General features: G+C 41.0%; 2 protein-coding genes and 1 non-coding gene across 3 annotated transcripts in view; 2 read left to right on the top strand and 1 right to left on the bottom strand.

Annotated features, from left to right (window-relative positions):
- LOC145452182 (uncharacterized) overlaps window positions 1-17501 on the bottom strand; it is a 377577-nt gene that overhangs the window by 98788 nt on the left and 261288 nt on the right. The gene's annotated exons all lie outside the window — the stretch shown is intronic.
- The window catches only part of LOC145452180 (tyrosine-protein kinase transmembrane receptor ROR2-like), a 262709-nt gene that overhangs the window by 199165 nt on the left and 46043 nt on the right, over window positions 1-17501 (top strand). The gene's annotated exons all lie outside the window — the stretch shown is intronic.
- Trnap-ugg (transfer RNA proline (anticodon UGG)) lies at window positions 6939-7010 on the top strand. Its single transcript has one exon. It is a non-coding gene; the product is annotated as a tRNA-Pro (tRNA).

Genomic DNA, 17501 nt, shown 5'->3' with positions numbered 1-17501 from the left:
AATGAGGGACCTTTCACGTGCCTATTTGTGGGATAAAATAAAAAATGCGGCAAGGTCGGCTTCGGGATATCTTATTTTGCGAATAAAAGTCTATCATTTGCGTGGTTTCTTGGTCATGTATAGGTTTAATTGCTGAGTTGTGTGGCTTACCAGTAGAGATAGCATGCTGTTGTTGCCAGAGGTGGTCTGTAACGAAGTAGGCTACTTCTACTTTTTTGAAGTACTCGAGTAGTTTTCCGCTACTTGGGTACTTACTCGAATATATCTAATTTCCTGCTACTTGTACTTTGTAATATTTGGTGATCTACTTAAGTTCCGCTATTTTCAGAAGGTTTAGTAGAAGTAGTTCAACCCTCCAGTCAGAAAGATAGCCCTCGAGGAGTTTCCGGGCTGTTTTCACTGAGTATCAACATTTAATTTTTTGTTTAAGTTGAGTATAAAGCCTGGAATTTCCGTCGCGCACAGTCGATAGATATAATTTGGGTAGCAGGTTACGTGGTTCCGTTCACGTCGCCCAATTATATCGTTTGAAACTACCATTTACCATTCATAACTTAATTAAAGCAGCCTAAGGCGTGTCCTAATCTGGAAGAGTGAACTCTTGACTTCTTCTTAGGTGTACACCTGTTTTAGCAGACCACTGTTGGAACTTTCTGGACAAAAGACATTCAATATATTTTCCGGTTTAGTAGTATTAATATTTATCTCTCTATTCCCAGTATCATGCTTTGAGTTCTAATTAGTTTCAGTTCTTTTGTCTGGATAACATACATATTGAAGTATAAAAGCAAGGGTAGTAATCAGGGTTTTGGAACCGGAGTCGTGCATTTGCAACGGAGTCGGAGCTCTACATAAAATTCAAGTGAAGCTGGAGCCGGTTGTATAAACAGTAGCTCCGGCTCCGATTTATTTCATAAGATGCTATGTTTTTATTGATGGCTGAATTCACATAATTTACGATAATCGTTCACAAAATTAAGAATTGTTGCTCGTTGGCACCACCTTTTCTAACTTACCAGTAACCATGTTCAATAGCAGTTTAAAAGTTACGACTGCTCCAATGCCCTGGTAGTAATGCTTCTATTTTCCGAAAATAATGCTACACCATGGCATTTTTACGATCAGCCATATTTTTATTAACGTTTAATAATCGCGCAAAGTGTTAACAACGTATCCGACACCACTCCTTCGTGTTTCTCTTCGATCAAAATGCAGGCCTTATAACATGGGGGATGGTGCCATACCATGATATTTTCGAAATCGGGGTGTTCGAATAAACAGAGGATTAGTATCGCATTCCCATATCAATGCTATCATTTCCATCCCATGATGAGGACCAATGCTTATGCTGTCGAAAATTTATACCTCCTGGGATGCATCAATATGAATTAAGCTCCGCATCTTTCGCATAGCTCAATTTACAGCTTTTGACAGTCTATGTGAGCGAATTACGATCGTTTTCTCCACTACTTACTTACTTGAGTATATTTAAAGTCAGTCAATTCTCCGTCTACTTTAAGTAGTATTAGGCTGCTTTTAAAAGGACTACTTGTACTTGAGTAGATTTTTGCGTGGCTACTTCTACTTGAGTAGCTTTCGTGACTACTTCGACCACTTCTGGTTGTTGCGTTACTGACAAAGAGAGGCTTCGGAATCATTTGTCGATGATGAATGCCACGGGGACTGCGATACGATTAGGATCGAAAATGAGGTGTGGAGTCTCAATTGGATTGCCTACCTAACATGGCTTACAGCTACAGGTAAACCGTTTCGACATCCTATCTTTTTATCGTATCGAGTTGAACACTGTTGATGTTGAAAATGATAAATCCACTGATTATTACGCTTAAGAAATATTTGACATGAAATATGGCAACCCATGGCAATAAAAAGACATGAAGGAAGAAACTTATTTCTTGAATGAGCTATACGTGAACAGATGATGGAGTCAATGAGACATCTGTGGTCAGTCCAAGTTTCGTTCCATTTCATACTGAACCATTTTTGATTAATATTTGTGTATGTCCGTGCTCCAGTCTAAAACGTTAATTTTGAGTAAATTTGGAGCAAACTAACAATACAAAAAATCAGACTTTTCAATTTGACATCAATAATACCATAGCCTAATTCAATAAAAGGTTGTATAGCGTGCTCTATCGTGGGCACGCGTTCTTCTAGGTCCGCGGCTCGATAAGTCAAAGTAGACAAGTCAGCATTGCTCTTTTAATAAAATAACTAAAACATGACGATGCTCGTCCGACGGAGACAAAAAGACGACTACCTCCGACGGTGACTAAAAGTCGACTGCGCCTCGGACGGTGACAAAATGCGACTGCACAACATATGTTCGCAAACAGCAACATGATTGATGATCAGTGCGGTCGGTAATCAACGTAATCAGGGAGCGGTTACGCTACAAGGGCCCCCCTGGTTGGTAAAAGCTTTAGGATATTATAGACAACAGTAAACGATTCAACTACAAGTGAAGTACTATACAAATATGACACGGTAGTGGTTACAGATTAAGATTCGAACACGAGTACAATAATAATGTTCTAACGATTAACAAAAGCGAAGTGGGTGTGGTGGCAAAGCTATAAACGACAAAACGATGCGTTTAGCGACAAATATGCACTTTGCAATGTGAAAGGCTCAATAATGGACACTCGTGACATGCCAAGCCTTCAGCGTAACTAATACAAGTGATGACGGAAAAGAAAAGGAGTACAACGGTAATTTTCCATCTTAATTGCTGGTGACTACACAAAATCATTTAAGTGACGTGGGGTACGAATAATACGGCCACTGGCATATTAACAAAGACAATCCATTGAGGCGTCATGCGGACAGTTATTCGTTCGAATTGTGAAAAAAGATTTCAGTGCGGATCAAAACTTGATGTGGACAGAATAAACTGGATCGAGTGATGTACATTTCAATGCACGTGTGCGTAATTGTATAATCGTTTGGGGCGCGTGATTTTGAATTCGAAGTGTGATTTTGAATTCGAATAAAGTTATCTGGAATCTGCGCAACCTAGAGAAAAAGCGTTTGGATTTACTAGCGTAGCCGACACCATCGGAGTGAATAGTGAATAATACTAGAAGAGGGGTCGACTAATTGATGGCGAAAAAGTATGGTTGATCGAGTAACGGCGGAGGAGATTTTTTTTGAATTGCGCGACTACAAGCGTTGTTCATACCTATACGGTACGCAAGTAGGTATGGGCTGCGAAAGCTTTTGGGCGTAAGAGATAACGTCATAATTCGCTAACACGAGTCGAAGTTAGTAATATCATATCACGTGATGATCAACCTTACAACAGTTTTGGGATACGTAACGTCTAGTCGTGACTGATGGCGTAAAAAACGAAAAATTACGATAAGCATTAGGCATGTCAAGTATAAGAATTCAACTGAAAAAGAGTCAACTGAAAAACGGTCAATACACATGGAATAAATGAATTGAATATGCAGATATTGCTAGGGGAACGTCTATCAACATCACGGAGCGGAATTGTTCGACAAGTACACTGGCAATGGATTAAGAGAATCCCTACATTTCGATTGAACTTCGAGCGTTATTGGACCAGCACGTTGACGTTTCACGAATTAACTCTGTCGTGCTCCATATTTCGCAATTTCTGTCGTTGAGGTCCGTGAGAAGTCTGGTAGATTCTCGGATGCGTGAGCGGGTAATGTAGAACAGAACGTCGGAAGCGTCTGCCACATAATACTGAGACGAAGAGCGTTTTCATTCGGAATATGCCTATCAAGGTGATAGGTTGGTTGTAGATCGTCTGTTATCTCGACAAGACTAAGTAAAGGGTGATCTGCGTTTGAGCGCATTTCCGCTGTCTCTGTCGATGTCGAGGTGATTCGATTCGGTTCAGTTCATGGTCCCATCATGAATAATGGTTCCGTCGGTTGTGTAGAGTTTCGTTCGGCTCATCTTTCGTTCTACAGTTGGAATACGTAGTTAGACAGATACAGTATAGCTGCCTCTATCTACGTAGAAAAACAAGTATGTCGGGCGATCGGGGATATGAAGTTGCGAAGAGAATTCAGTGTACGTGGTCGCTGTAAGGCTCGGTCATGTCGTCGTCAAGCTGTGAATATGCGAGTCGATGAAGGAAGTTGTACTCGGTGAAGTCTTCAGCATGCAGATTGGAGTTGTTCTGGAGTCTTCTGTCAGCGGTATGGCGTACTCAATCAAAATTAAACTGACGCAGATGTTGAGTGGCATCGGGATTCCTATGTAGCTAGTACAAATCTCGTTTTCGCATATCGTGAGTTCATCGCTTTCTATCATTGATCCTGGTCGAGTTGCGGCATTGCATTTCCTAAAACATCACGTCGGCTATCACGTTGAATAGCGAAATCACGTCAGCTCACGTCGGGGTCACCAAAATATAGCGTGCTCTATCGTGGGCACGCGTTCTTCTAGGTCCGCGGCTCGATAAGTCAAAGTAGACAAGTCAGCATTGCTCTTTTAATAAAATAACTAAAACATGACGATGCTCGTCCGACGGAGACAAAAAGACGACTACCTCCGACGGTGACTAAAAGTCGACTGCGCCTCGGACGGTGACAAAATGCGACTGCACAACATATGTTCGCAAACAGCAACATGATTGATGATCAGTGCGGTCGGTAATCAACGTAATCAGGGAGCGGTTACGCTACAGTTGGCCGATTAATAATGAACTGAATTGATCCGCTTCAGTGATTCTCATAGTTGTATATATACTTTCAACTGACCCATTTCAACTTCATCATGTAGGCTACCTTCAATAGGTATATACATAAATAAAGATATGATGGTGTGTTTTGTGAAAAAAACGGTGTTCGCCGATGTTCGATATCTTTACCACGAATGCTCAAAATTTAGATTCCAATAATCCACCGTATTCAGCTAAGGGATAATATACCACTTGCCAAAATTCAAAACATCTTTTGACCCTGATCACAAAATTGGCTTGGCGTGGAATAACCCGGATTTGAGAGCTATGTCACATATTAATTTGAAGTAAAGTAAAATACTAAACTCATAATGAGTAGGCTAATCCATGAATGTCGTTAGCCTAAAAACGATATTGACCTTTTTTCCATCGTAATCATGCAGCTTAACAAATTTAGAGGTAAGCCACAGTTATTTTCAAGTCGGAAATTGGGCCGAGATCATAAAAGAGTGGAAACCATCTGCTTAGACAATTTTATTTTCCCTATTTCCCCACCGTGTTGATTAACGCAGTCCATAATTTTAATACGAGGAGATAGAGCAGGGCCGGCCAACCCATCATCATCATTGGTTTATTAGCAATTTTATCAGTTCAATACACCACAAAAATGCGATACTGTGGCCCGCGAGAAGGTTTTGAGTGGCCCGCGAGGTAATTTCCGAAATTTCTAATATCAAAAATGGATTGCACAGATTGTTAAATTGCAAGGCCAACCAAAAATTTGATTAGTTTGGCCGCAACACTTGAGATGTGATGGCTAAAATATCACTTCCGACGCATTGACAGATCCATCAGCCAGTCACATATTGGTATATCTTCGTACACTACAATAAAGCAGAATAATTTGCGATGGATTTATCAAAAGTAAAAATTTTCTGCAAGCTTAGCGCAACATGTTGTCACTCGATTCCTTGTTTTTAATATTGCTGCCCTTTTTGTGAAAATGGAAGAACGCCTGATGTATCAGATTGAGTCTAACTATATTCGCGATTACGGGACAAAGTGTCGTTCAACATATGCGACCTGCGTTGGCGCTCGCAGGAAGATCGTTGACTATGGAACCTAGGGACGGAAAGATTGACGCATGTTGGTCGCAGCTTTCGATACCGATATGTCCATGCGCCGAATAGTCCATTCCTCGCAAACTTAGCTCAGCGATATACGACAGGCTCGCAATATAATCAAGTGACAATATTATTGACATATGAACTTCAAAAAATTTTCGCGCTTAGCGCGGTAAGTGGCCCTCGTAATATTTCGTGAATCGAATGTGGCCCTTTGGCTGAAAAGGTTGGCCGGCCCTGAGATAGAGACTAACTATTTCGACACATAATTACGTAATTCTATAGGCCTACTGTAAGTGTCTGCGTTGAAATACGGCCTCCCGAAAACATACATTCCAACGTTTGCTGACAGTTTCTTCTCAGATCACTATCGCGCCTTAATCGCGTATGACAGCGACGAATTAGGATTACTTATATAGCGTTGCGACTACTATCGAATTCCGATTTAGTCCTTGCGGTATGAAATAACAGTTAAAGCATGTAGCGGTTTGCAGATAGCGATCTCGGATATGAAAAACTAACTGACGGTAAACGTATGTCAATTGCACAGCCTGTCGTGGATATCGCAAGGAAATTCTACCATATATTTTACAAATGTGTATAGGCCTACGCACGGAGCTGATTGATGCCACTCAATTCGTTGGTAATTAATGAGGGTCAAACAAACAGGCCTATGACAAGGTAGGCGTCTGATTAATGGACTTCTCCTCGTCATTTTGACTCCTTCCTATCTTTTCATTGTATCAGAAACTTGTTGTGTTTTGAATTTATGAAATTATTAATAATACTGATAGGCCTACTGATACTGAACAAGATGAAATATTTTGTTTACTGACATCGAGGGGCAGAACTGCAGAAGGCAAAAAAGATGCAGTTCTGTTACCTCGAGCGCAGGCTAGTATTGATTCAATAAAATTTGTTTTACGGTAGACGCAGGATGTGCTCTGATCATTCCACAATTGCGGCCCGGGAAACTTGGTTCAGCGGTGTGCTCTCACAGTCATATTAAACAACACAAGTATGCTCAAGTGTTGAACAAGTAGGTATTTCTACCGACTGCTGAGCATATTTTCTATTGAGTTAGTACAAATAGGAGTTTGGTGATCGCTGTGTGAACCCGTCTTTAATGCGGCGGCTCGTTGGTCTAGGGGTATGATTCTCGCTTTGGGTGCGAGAGGTCCCGGGTTCAAATCCCGGACGAGCCCGCGTTTTATTTTGACTTAACATGTTATTTTGCTTCGTCATATCGACAGGTGACAGTAGAGAGCAGTCATGAATTACCTGCGGCAGCACTTCTTCAGCCCCCACAAAAGCTCTGGTCTGGGCCCCGCCATAGAGTGATAACCTTAGCTTATGGGTGCTTCTATCCCCAACCCCCCTTGGTGGCGTGTGTTATCACAACGATGTTCTCCTGTTATCGGTCCACAGGGAACTAGTGTTGTCTAGTCGCGCAAAGCGCGAAAAAAAATCAAATTCATGGTTGAGTTCGGTCAATGAAATTGGAATAGCACATACTACTGTCAAATTTTAAATGGTGTCTTTGAAAATTTTGAGCCCTTAATAAATACTCACATGGCGAACCACCTAATTTGATCATCGTGACCAACATTAAGAATATGACAGACACATAATCCGGAGAAGCCCATTCATGATCTAAGAGACTATTTAGAATTATCACGGGAGTTGCAGTGATTCGACAGATCAAATTCGAATCTACTGATAATGAAATTGTAGCACAGGGTGAGTTAATGTACCATCGATCTCAGCCACTATGGGTGTATTTGTTACTGTTGTTTTGGTAGTCATGGTGTTTCGACTGCGTTGGTCATTTTACATAATGTTCTGTATTAGCATTCCTGGTCTGCCGACACGTAGCACGGTCCACGATGGTTTTTACATTGATTAAAAGATGTTATAGCAGGGACATCAAGAACTAGAACTAGATATTCCTGTGTTGTAGGCCCGTAATTTACAGAAACCCAAGCATGACAATGTAGATACGCTCTAATTTTGCTGACTGCCTGTGATCACTATCGTCATTTATCGCATTGATAGCGACTTGATTTAGATCTCCGTAGCTATCGCATTTCGTTTTAGTGTTCAATGCTATCTGAAATATTTGTTAAAGTACGAGCATAAGCATAGCCAGGTGGTCTAAAGGCTCCTCCACGAATTTGTGAGTCGGACATTGTGACGTCCTATGGTTAACTGCCTCCCAAATATCTTAATCCTGTCTACACCTATGACCACGAGTTGTTGTTATTGAACGAGATACATCCCTGTTTGCAGATAGTGATCTCGTAAAAGAATTAAGAACACTGATGAAGCATACCACCTGTTGAGAACCTAAGTATCACTGGCATCGTGTAGATAGCGGCTAGGCCTACTCTGCTCCAGCGCACTGCAAACGCGGAAACACAAGATTCGACAGCTCGACCCACGAAAGGAAACGCCTGAATTTGGGACCTCTGATGGATTGAACAATGGAGATACATAGAAATATAGGAAATTAATAGTTATTTCAATTTCCCCTCTTCGTTTGATGTCACTGACTAAGTATTGGCTACTTCAAGTACGCCATAGTTCAAGTCATAATCAAGTCGTCCAATTGATTTCAAATAATAACTTGAAACACTATTATATGTCTGATTTCTCAAATAACTTGTTCAACGCGTGCTTTCGAAGAATTGGACTTTGTGCATACTTGATTTCAATGCCCTACTCCTACTTGGATAATTTTATAAGAAAACGACTATCGCAATGTTACTATACGTTATTATAATAGCCTATACATTTTACACTTGGGTAAACATCTCAACACTGTTGAGGCACCCACAAAATGCAGAATGCAGTCTGTTGCAGCTGAATTCACAATGTCATTGTTCATGTAGTTCGTGTGGGATTGTGGGTATGTATGATTTAAAAACTGACGTCATCTCGGCTGGATAAGTTGCTGTTTAAAAGAGAATTCCAGAAGCATGTCGTCTCTCCCTTTGTGATGCCATCATTAAGGCGATACTGAATTCGTACTACAAAATTAACCGAGGTATTCAATGACCTCATGGCATTCAGCTGTCAAAATACGATGATTCCAAAATATTTATATTACGAAAGGCAGACAAAGAAACAAACACCAAGCATAGTAGTGCTGGCATTTCAATCATAACCGTGATGTGAACCTTTGAAACTCGTGTAGCATAAATATGGGTTATTTGCCGGATATAGTCAAATAATACCACTTGCAAATCAAAATATTGCGTTCGACAGTCACCCGATCCCACATCACACAAGCTCCAAAAAAGTGGTGCTTTCTCCTGAGCCAATGAACAAGTTGACAGGCCCGAATTGGCGAATGTGTTTATGGATCTCGTGTGACGGGCTATACTGTCGTAGTGACCACTGACCGTGACCATAGCGCCATGAGCGTTCACGGGACACTAGTAGCAAACCTTCATTTCACTTCAAATAAGCCAAAGGTTTCACAAAATGATGAATCCAGCCGGTGGCTTCAAGCCGAAATACGACGGTTTTCGTATATTTGAACAGGTATGTGGACTAGAAATGTCCAAGTAGTATCCAGATTCCAGATTGCAATGATCTGCCGTGTGACCTTCACTAGTAACCAAATTTTGGCTTTCATTTCTGATCATGGTCAAATCTTTACGAGTAAAATGGACTAACCTGAATTCTCAGAACTACATTGTATACAATAACCACGTGTATTAGCCCAAGATTCCCACGGGCATGATAATCCATTGAAAGATTGAGGTCTTGTCGTTGTTCGCTCTTTCGCATAGGATTTCCTGCATTTGGCAACAGGTGGTTATGAAGGGCACTAAGGAAATCTGCCTCTCTTTCTGAAAACACTGCATGCATAATCAGTTGCCTCGTACCAGCACCGATCATTCACATGGTTCTTAACATTTAAAATTACCGAGAAACGGCTGCTGGTAGGAGTTATGTTTACACAGTAGGTCTATTTGTTTATTTTAACCGGATTAAGGCATTTAGAAATCACGGGGAAGACAATGGAAACGGGGTACACTGTTGGTCTTTTGTTATTTAATGACACCTAATTGCTGCCTGCATGGTACCCATTGACTTCGTGCCACAGGATGATAATGACGTCATAATGAGCTACAAGTGCTGTTGTTGCGCCGGATTAAGGGCGTTCGAGTAATTGCTGGCCTTCAACTACTGATGTATTAACTTAGACGATTAATTTGGATTGCTCTACAACTATAGGGATTTCACAGCTTTGTGCCATGCACATATGGTCATTAATGATCGAAGCGGCGCCTATACTACAACTTTGTCTGTTTCGTCCAGATTAAAAACAATATGTCTAGTCGCAATCTGAGTCAATATTTGTGTTGGATGTAAGTTTTGAGGGGATTGGATGGATGAAAGACAAGCCAGAGTGCTACCATGTTCGACATGATTGAGCAATTGAGCACTGAGCAGTGAGCATCTCAACTACATACACGAGGCCTCAAAATCACGATGCAATGTCATCCAGTAAGTGTAGAAGCTCCCAGGAACAGCACATATTTGTGAGGACCGCTGTTCCCTCTAAGCTGCGCGCGTGCGCAATTGCGCAGTGCCGACACGGTCTCTGCGCACAGAAAATCTAAGCTGTGCACAAAGAAGCCGAAGTAATGACCTTTTTTTTAGTCAACACCACGCAATTTACGAGAAAAGTGGGTAATTCGGCAGTCCAACCAAAGTGATGACAAGGGCAAGTTTTTGTTGCAGTCAAATCCGTGGAAAGTTGCACTAAAAAGTTGTATTTATGGACAATCTCCTTGCAATTATTAGGATATGAGATATTCGAATCGATCCGCATCCAAGGCACTATAGCAAAACTTAATGTTGGCGACTTTTCAACAAAATCAATAGCCTGAAAAAATTGACTAGTGAAAAAAAACTTGCAATAAGTTTCATAAAAAATCGAAAACGTTGCGAAAAGTTGCATGAAAAAATTTGCAATATAAGAGTCCTCCAAAGAGCTTAAAACACTATACTACATAGCTTCTGAGTATGTAGGAAGCTGCCGCAGGCTGTAAAAAGTTGCAAAAGTTGTGAAAACTTGCCCTAGTGATGACTTTTTTTAGTCGTTACGCATTGTTGTTCAAAGGACCACGCAGTTAGTTGGTGAGTGCGCGCAGACTCGTGGAAAATTAGAGGGAACATTGGTGTGGACCTGCGACTAGCTATATCTCAGTCCGAGCCGCAATTAATGCCTAATCTGTACGGCCGGTACGATGCATTGATGCATATCGCGATCCGAAATTGAAAGACGTATCGTTATATCAGGTCCTATCATCTCCCCCAAAACTCTGGTCTTGTGCCCCTATGCGGTGATCGACCCAATATTCGGGCGGCGTCATCCCCAAGCCCACCTTTCTACTACACGCGATACCCTCACATCACCTGACTTCGCGTGTGTGATCCTCAAAAGGGCTTGCGGTACTAATTAAACGCACGTAGTATACGCATTGATGACGTCAAAAACAGACGACTAAAACATTCAAATGGCCATAAGAGAGACCCCCACTCTTTCGTTGTTATTTGTTGTATTCGTGGTGTTTTTCGACTTATTTGTTGTATTAGTGGTGTTTTTCGACTGGTCATTTACGCCAAGCCATTTATTCTTTATTATGATTCCGTATTTGCCGACTTGTAGCACGGACCACTTCTAGGCCTTTTTAGGACACTGATTCCGCGAATCAGATGGTGAGAAGGGACCTAAAAAAACCTGACACTTACGTAGGAATTGATCTCACTCTTTCGATTTTTGCGATGACCAACGCAGTTTGACCTACTTCTGTAACCTATGCAATGCATATTTTATGGGAGGCGGACAACTTTGGAAAAAAAATCTCATTATACACTGAATTCAATTTGAATATACATTTGCCCTAAAATGCTGTATACGTAAATATTTTGCTCCCCCCACAATTGGGGCTTTGGGTAAGGATGTATGCCTCCCGCAACTAGCGAGGCACTGAGATGTGTGATGTATCGTCGATTCACAACTAAAACTCGATCTTCTTCGGCATTTTTTGGGGTTATGGATCAACAGAATCCCGGTACCGAGTCTTAAGAAGCATCTTTTATGCCGACTCAAAACGTGGTATTACCACTCCGAACAAAACTAACCGCTATAAGCCTCGTATGAAATTCTCTACTTTACTTTCACATGCGAATGACAGATCACTCAAGTGTCATGAGATCGGCGGCAGACTATGTTTCCATAACATATGGAGCTATCAGACATTGCTAGTCATGACTGACCGATTCGCAATATTTCTGTTACCACTTACCCTTTCGTTCGACTTGGAGAAATCAGTGAAACCCGAGATTTATCGCTCTCCAAAATGGGATACTAAGCAATGCAGTATAAAGAAATTACTCCAACTTCGTTCATACCGGCGAATGAAAAGTATAATAAGCTCATGAATGTGATTCAGAAATAGAATCCAGAATGCATACATTTCCCACTTTGATGGTGATATCACGTCAGCGCAGTGGTACCGGTACTCAATTATCTTCTTTGGTATTTGTTTTTCATCTAATACCTTTCAGTGGTAAGCCATAATAAATACCCTAAATCTTCGAAGTGTGTCGGCTGAATCCATATCAGCAAACGATGAGCGATGGGTTCATATATTCATCATCCGCATTTTTCGATCACGGAAGCTCTGTCGGACATTCCTGTTTTCAAGCTATATCAAATTGACTCTCGCGTACTATCTTGAGAATAGGAGATCATATTTGAAACTTAATATCAATTCGGACCCTGCACACTTTCGAGATCAAAGAAGTCGCGGCAAATTATCGCGCAGACGACCTCAATATGGAGTGGTACGGGTGATACCGTCACATATTTTAACACTCGAAGTTAGCAATACCTCCAGTAGTAGTTCTGATAAAATGATTTCGTATAACGCGACCATAAAACGCGGATAAAGTGCTCTCCTAGTCTCAGCGATGCTTTAACGCTGATCATGCTTTAACGCTGATCATCACGCTATATTATGTGGTTAACCAATGCCGCTTATGGGATTTTCACCTCACAGAAAGCAAATATCTGCCGAGTTAGCAATGCGTTCATTCTAAATCGAGATGAGTAATGCTACATAGATGAAATATCTTAGTCTTGAGTTTAGAACTCTGTATAAAATATATTGTCATTTCAAGTATAAACTCCGAAGACAGAACATTTCATGTTACTTGCAAAAACACGCGATACTGGATTACATCTTAGGTTAAAATCCGCTATACTTACGCTGATGTGTGGTGCGGGATTGCTGATGGCAAACAGAGCTAAGAGCTATAAATCACGTGACGACGATGCGAATATCCATAAATTTGAAAGTTTCGTCCGGAACCATCTGAGTATAATATAGCACCTAACCAGTCACGTATTTTACCGTATAATTCAGGACAACAAATAGTTTAATAGCTGTATAACACGCGCCATCATGAATCAGGTACGGACTTCAACCTTCTCAATCTGAAGTGAACATTGCGGTTCCAGTTCCTGATACTGTGAAATATCGTCGCATTGCTAACCCGGGATTCCATTTACGGAACTTAACCACGCTGAACCGGTGGATAATGAGGATTTTTTACGACTACAGACAAGCAATGCCGCATTTGGCACGGGGACATTGTTTACAAAACACCAGCATGAACGTCGCCAATTGCGAGTGCAGGAATTCGCATGATGTATTTCGCACCCTTTGCTTTTTTGCCTGATTAATCATAATTATAATCAGTACTTCTTTCATTTTTATCCCCTCAATACACACAATGTACAATGCGCTACGCACGACACAAAGCGATGTAATTCAAGATGGATTTCGGACGTTTGTGCAATATGAGCAATTGCAAGTGCATGTATGCGTTTGCATACATAGGCATTATATTTGAATAGATACGGTTTCTCATTCATATTAATATCAATATGAGAATACGTGTAATAGTATTCTGGAAAGGAAAATTCCACTCTCACGTCACGTCCGATGGAGATATCTCACGCTGTACCCATGACGTCAATAACATTTGGGTGGAAATGTGGCTATTCGTACGTACGAGCTGTTTCATAAGATTAGTTTCAATGAAATTCGTGCGTCCCGACTCTAAACACCCCCGTTGACGCCAAAATTGAACGTATTGTCAAGATTTCAAACCGTTTTAATTCGAGTATCACTTCTGCGCATAGACTTTATAAAACAGAGCAAGAGTTCTTAAACTCATTTTTAACGCGGACCCCCAAATATCTGGGAGTTCGCGTGGACATGGACAGTGGACACCCATTGTGACCTAGTCCTAGAAATAAACTTGAATTTCATTAATTGGACATAACGCAATTAAGTTGAAGTAATTGGTAACAAAATGCTTGTATTCTTAAATTTAAGAAAATCGACTGCAATTTGTATTGCTACATCTTCGATTCAATATCACTAATGTATAATGTGATAGATGCTGTTGTTTTTCTCCAACAATAACCAGAAATTATGATTTCGTCTTTGATACAGCACCAACCCATGTCACCCTTTGCATCCAACCGGTGTCGAGTGTCGCCTAAGGATGAAAATCCCGACTCGCACAAATATGACTTCGCGAAATCTATTTGCAGCCATGGGTCTTCTGACCAAAGGAATACAGCATATCTGGTGATGAGGTTGTTGATGATATACACTTATACAGTGTTCTTTCCAATTCCAGTATGCGTGTCTGTGTATCAATTAAATTGCATCTGAGACAAATAGCTAGTGTCAAAACAGCGATTTTAAAAATATTTTGATTCGACACTGAACCCCCAAAACTGTCGCTGTATATTTTATTGACATGGATAATGTTTCGGGAGACGATTCATCCCATCTCACCCTACGATGCCCGCATTTTCAATGCTGATTTATGAATATGCGCGGGGTATACCCCCCTGTTTTGTGGTTTATGAAATTGTGGGATATACGTAAGCACCCGAAATCAATCATGCAGGTATACTGATTTATATACGATTTTACATCGGAATCCTTGACGTAAAAAGTGTGACAGTCCGCCAGGAAGTTTTTGTCTGTTCTCATTGCGTTTGACGGATTACGAACTTCCGTGACCGGTATCAAGTGTACCGCCACAGAATGTGGAAGAAGAATGAGATGAAAAATCTTGAAATGCACCATTGCAATTCTTTTATCGGGAATAAGTTTGGATTTATGGTTATGCAAATGCATATTGCATAACATAAAGAAAACACAAAGTTCGTCATAATGACGCTATACGTCACGTTTCTCTGGTATGATTATGCTGCTCAGCTATTCCCTACTTGGTGGTTACAATCAGTATGCTAGGCCACGTGGAAGCATTCTACTAACAGTGCATTTGTAAAGGTAAGATGAGCGGAAAAGTGACTAGTGATAGTCACGACTCACATATATTGGTACTGGATCTTGATCAATGACAACAAAAATGTATAGTTTCAACTGCCACCATATTACGGGTAAGCAAATTAATGCAAAGTTATATCAAATTCCGAATGCGGTAATCCATATAACAATAGGATTATTTCGGATATACATCGATGACAGAATGGTTCAAACCATTCCATATGTTCTATTCATATACGTGAAACAGTTGGGATGTAATGGGATTAGGTAGCTACAACTATTCAGAGGTATATTTGGGTACGAGGGCGGGTTGGTTATGAATTATGTTGGTTACTCCTTTGCCTTCAAACACAAATTATAATGTAGATAGCCAAGTGAATACGTGGCATCGTACCTCTCCTAGCCAGAGCGCCACTGCGGTAGTAAACACTCATCTTCGGGCTACTAGCCCATTATTTTATTCACGACTGGGAAAGTACAGTTACACCAATTCGAAAAAGTAATGATGATTGGACGTTAATTGCTCAATACAATACTGATCATGATTGCTAAAAGCCAGGGTTCTTGAAGTATGTGTTGCGACCCAAACATGAGTCGTGAAGGGTATAAATTGGGGTCTCGACCGCACCAGGGCGATCTTTTAATATATATTTTCATTATTTGGTGAATTTCTTGCAACAAAATTCTTTTAACCTGCGCGAGTAATACTCGGTCAGGCCATAGGTGAGGGGAATAGCGGGGCCGTAATTGACACACCTGATATATGGTTTGAATAGGCATAATTCACATAAATGAAGCTATACCTCTAATTGCATTTGTGAACGAATGGCATATTCATACTATCGCCTAACACCAACGGAGACCGTTGAGATGCTTTAGTCTAGGGGTGGCATTCGGCGGGTGCGAGACTAATAAACACAACTTTTTTGGATATGACCCTTTCTGCACTGGAAAACATGGGGGCATGGAGTTTTGGTCAACTTGCCGCTGGGCAAAGTGCGGTGCCACAAAGATAGACGGCGATAAAACCTTGGCACAGAATGACCGTCGCTGGTTGGTCAAAGCCTTCGATATGATATGTCTGGTCGTGTCGGATTGGTCAGCACCAAATAGTCCAGTGTTTGCAATCTAAGCCGTGCAGTACAAATGCGACCAGGAAAGGAAAATAACACACTCCGATTTTAAATCGCGTGCGTCACACCATGGCCATGGTCACACGTGTTTCATGGAACCGCGTTGTGTACAACAAGTTATCTGCGATTTCTCGATGTCATACTTGAGCGGACAAACGCAGCAATCATTTAGAAGTGTGAGGTTTGGGTCGCGGGATGCCACTAAACTCACATTTGGGTCCCGGTCAAAAAGTTTAAGAACCGCTGCTATAAGCCGCCCTTGTGCAGTCTTGCACTGTTTCGGAATGAAAAGTAAGGCCCTGATTAGTCTCGCGAATGACAATGATAATACAGCAATATATGATATCAAACCAAAGCTCCATTACTTTGGCGGTATGCTAATGGATGATCGAAAAATCGAAGCCATGCCTTAGTTGTACTATGTACATTGTACAGTACAGCTTTGAAGAATATAGATACAATTAACAAGACATACGTTTCTTCGTGGAAGAGTGGTTGGGTACACTTCCCCTTGGAATGATGCATTGCGATAGGATTGATTCAACGTGGGAATCGGTTAACACGTTTCTGCATAATAGGGGAGCAACCTGTAGTTAACCTACGGCAAATATCACTGCATGTTTACTTTGTCACGTGTGCATGACCTCTTGAATAGACCGAAACGGTAGATTTAATGAAATAATTTGTCTATTGTTATGGTTAAATTACCTTGATGACATCGTTAAATAGATTTACGATTGTGTTATTAGTCGTAAATGCATACTAGGTGAGATTACTATAAATCGACAGGGCGCAATCGAAACAGGCGTATTTATTCAATTTTCCCATTGTCTATGCACTGCACAGTAGTCAGCGAATAGCCCTGCCTTAAATACCGTAATCCAGATCATTCGGGAGCTTGGCATCTGGGTAATGATGAAGAGAACTAAAATCTCTTACAATCCGTTCGATATTCTCTCCGTTATCTTTTTTCTTCGCGAAATCGTTAGTTGCCCTTTTTCTCTCGCATTAACCAAAATAGAGCATTCAACCAGCACATCATAACGCTCACATTAGTTGAATTCCATTCGAGTAGTCCCCAGTTGTTGCTTGATCTTGAGGCAGATAGCTTATCATTTATCAGATCAGAGCGGTGTCCTTGTCAGTATGACCACTGGCGTAAACA

This window comes from Botryllus schlosseri, chromosome 12 (genome assembly GCF_051294905.1).
Source record: "Botryllus schlosseri isolate E-star chromosome 12, Bs_hap1, whole genome shotgun sequence".
NCBI lineage: Eukaryota > Metazoa > Chordata > Ascidiacea > Stolidobranchia > Styelidae > Botryllus > Botryllus schlosseri.
Note: the sequence above shows the minus strand (reverse complement) of the source record. Positions and strands in the feature narration are given on the sequence as shown.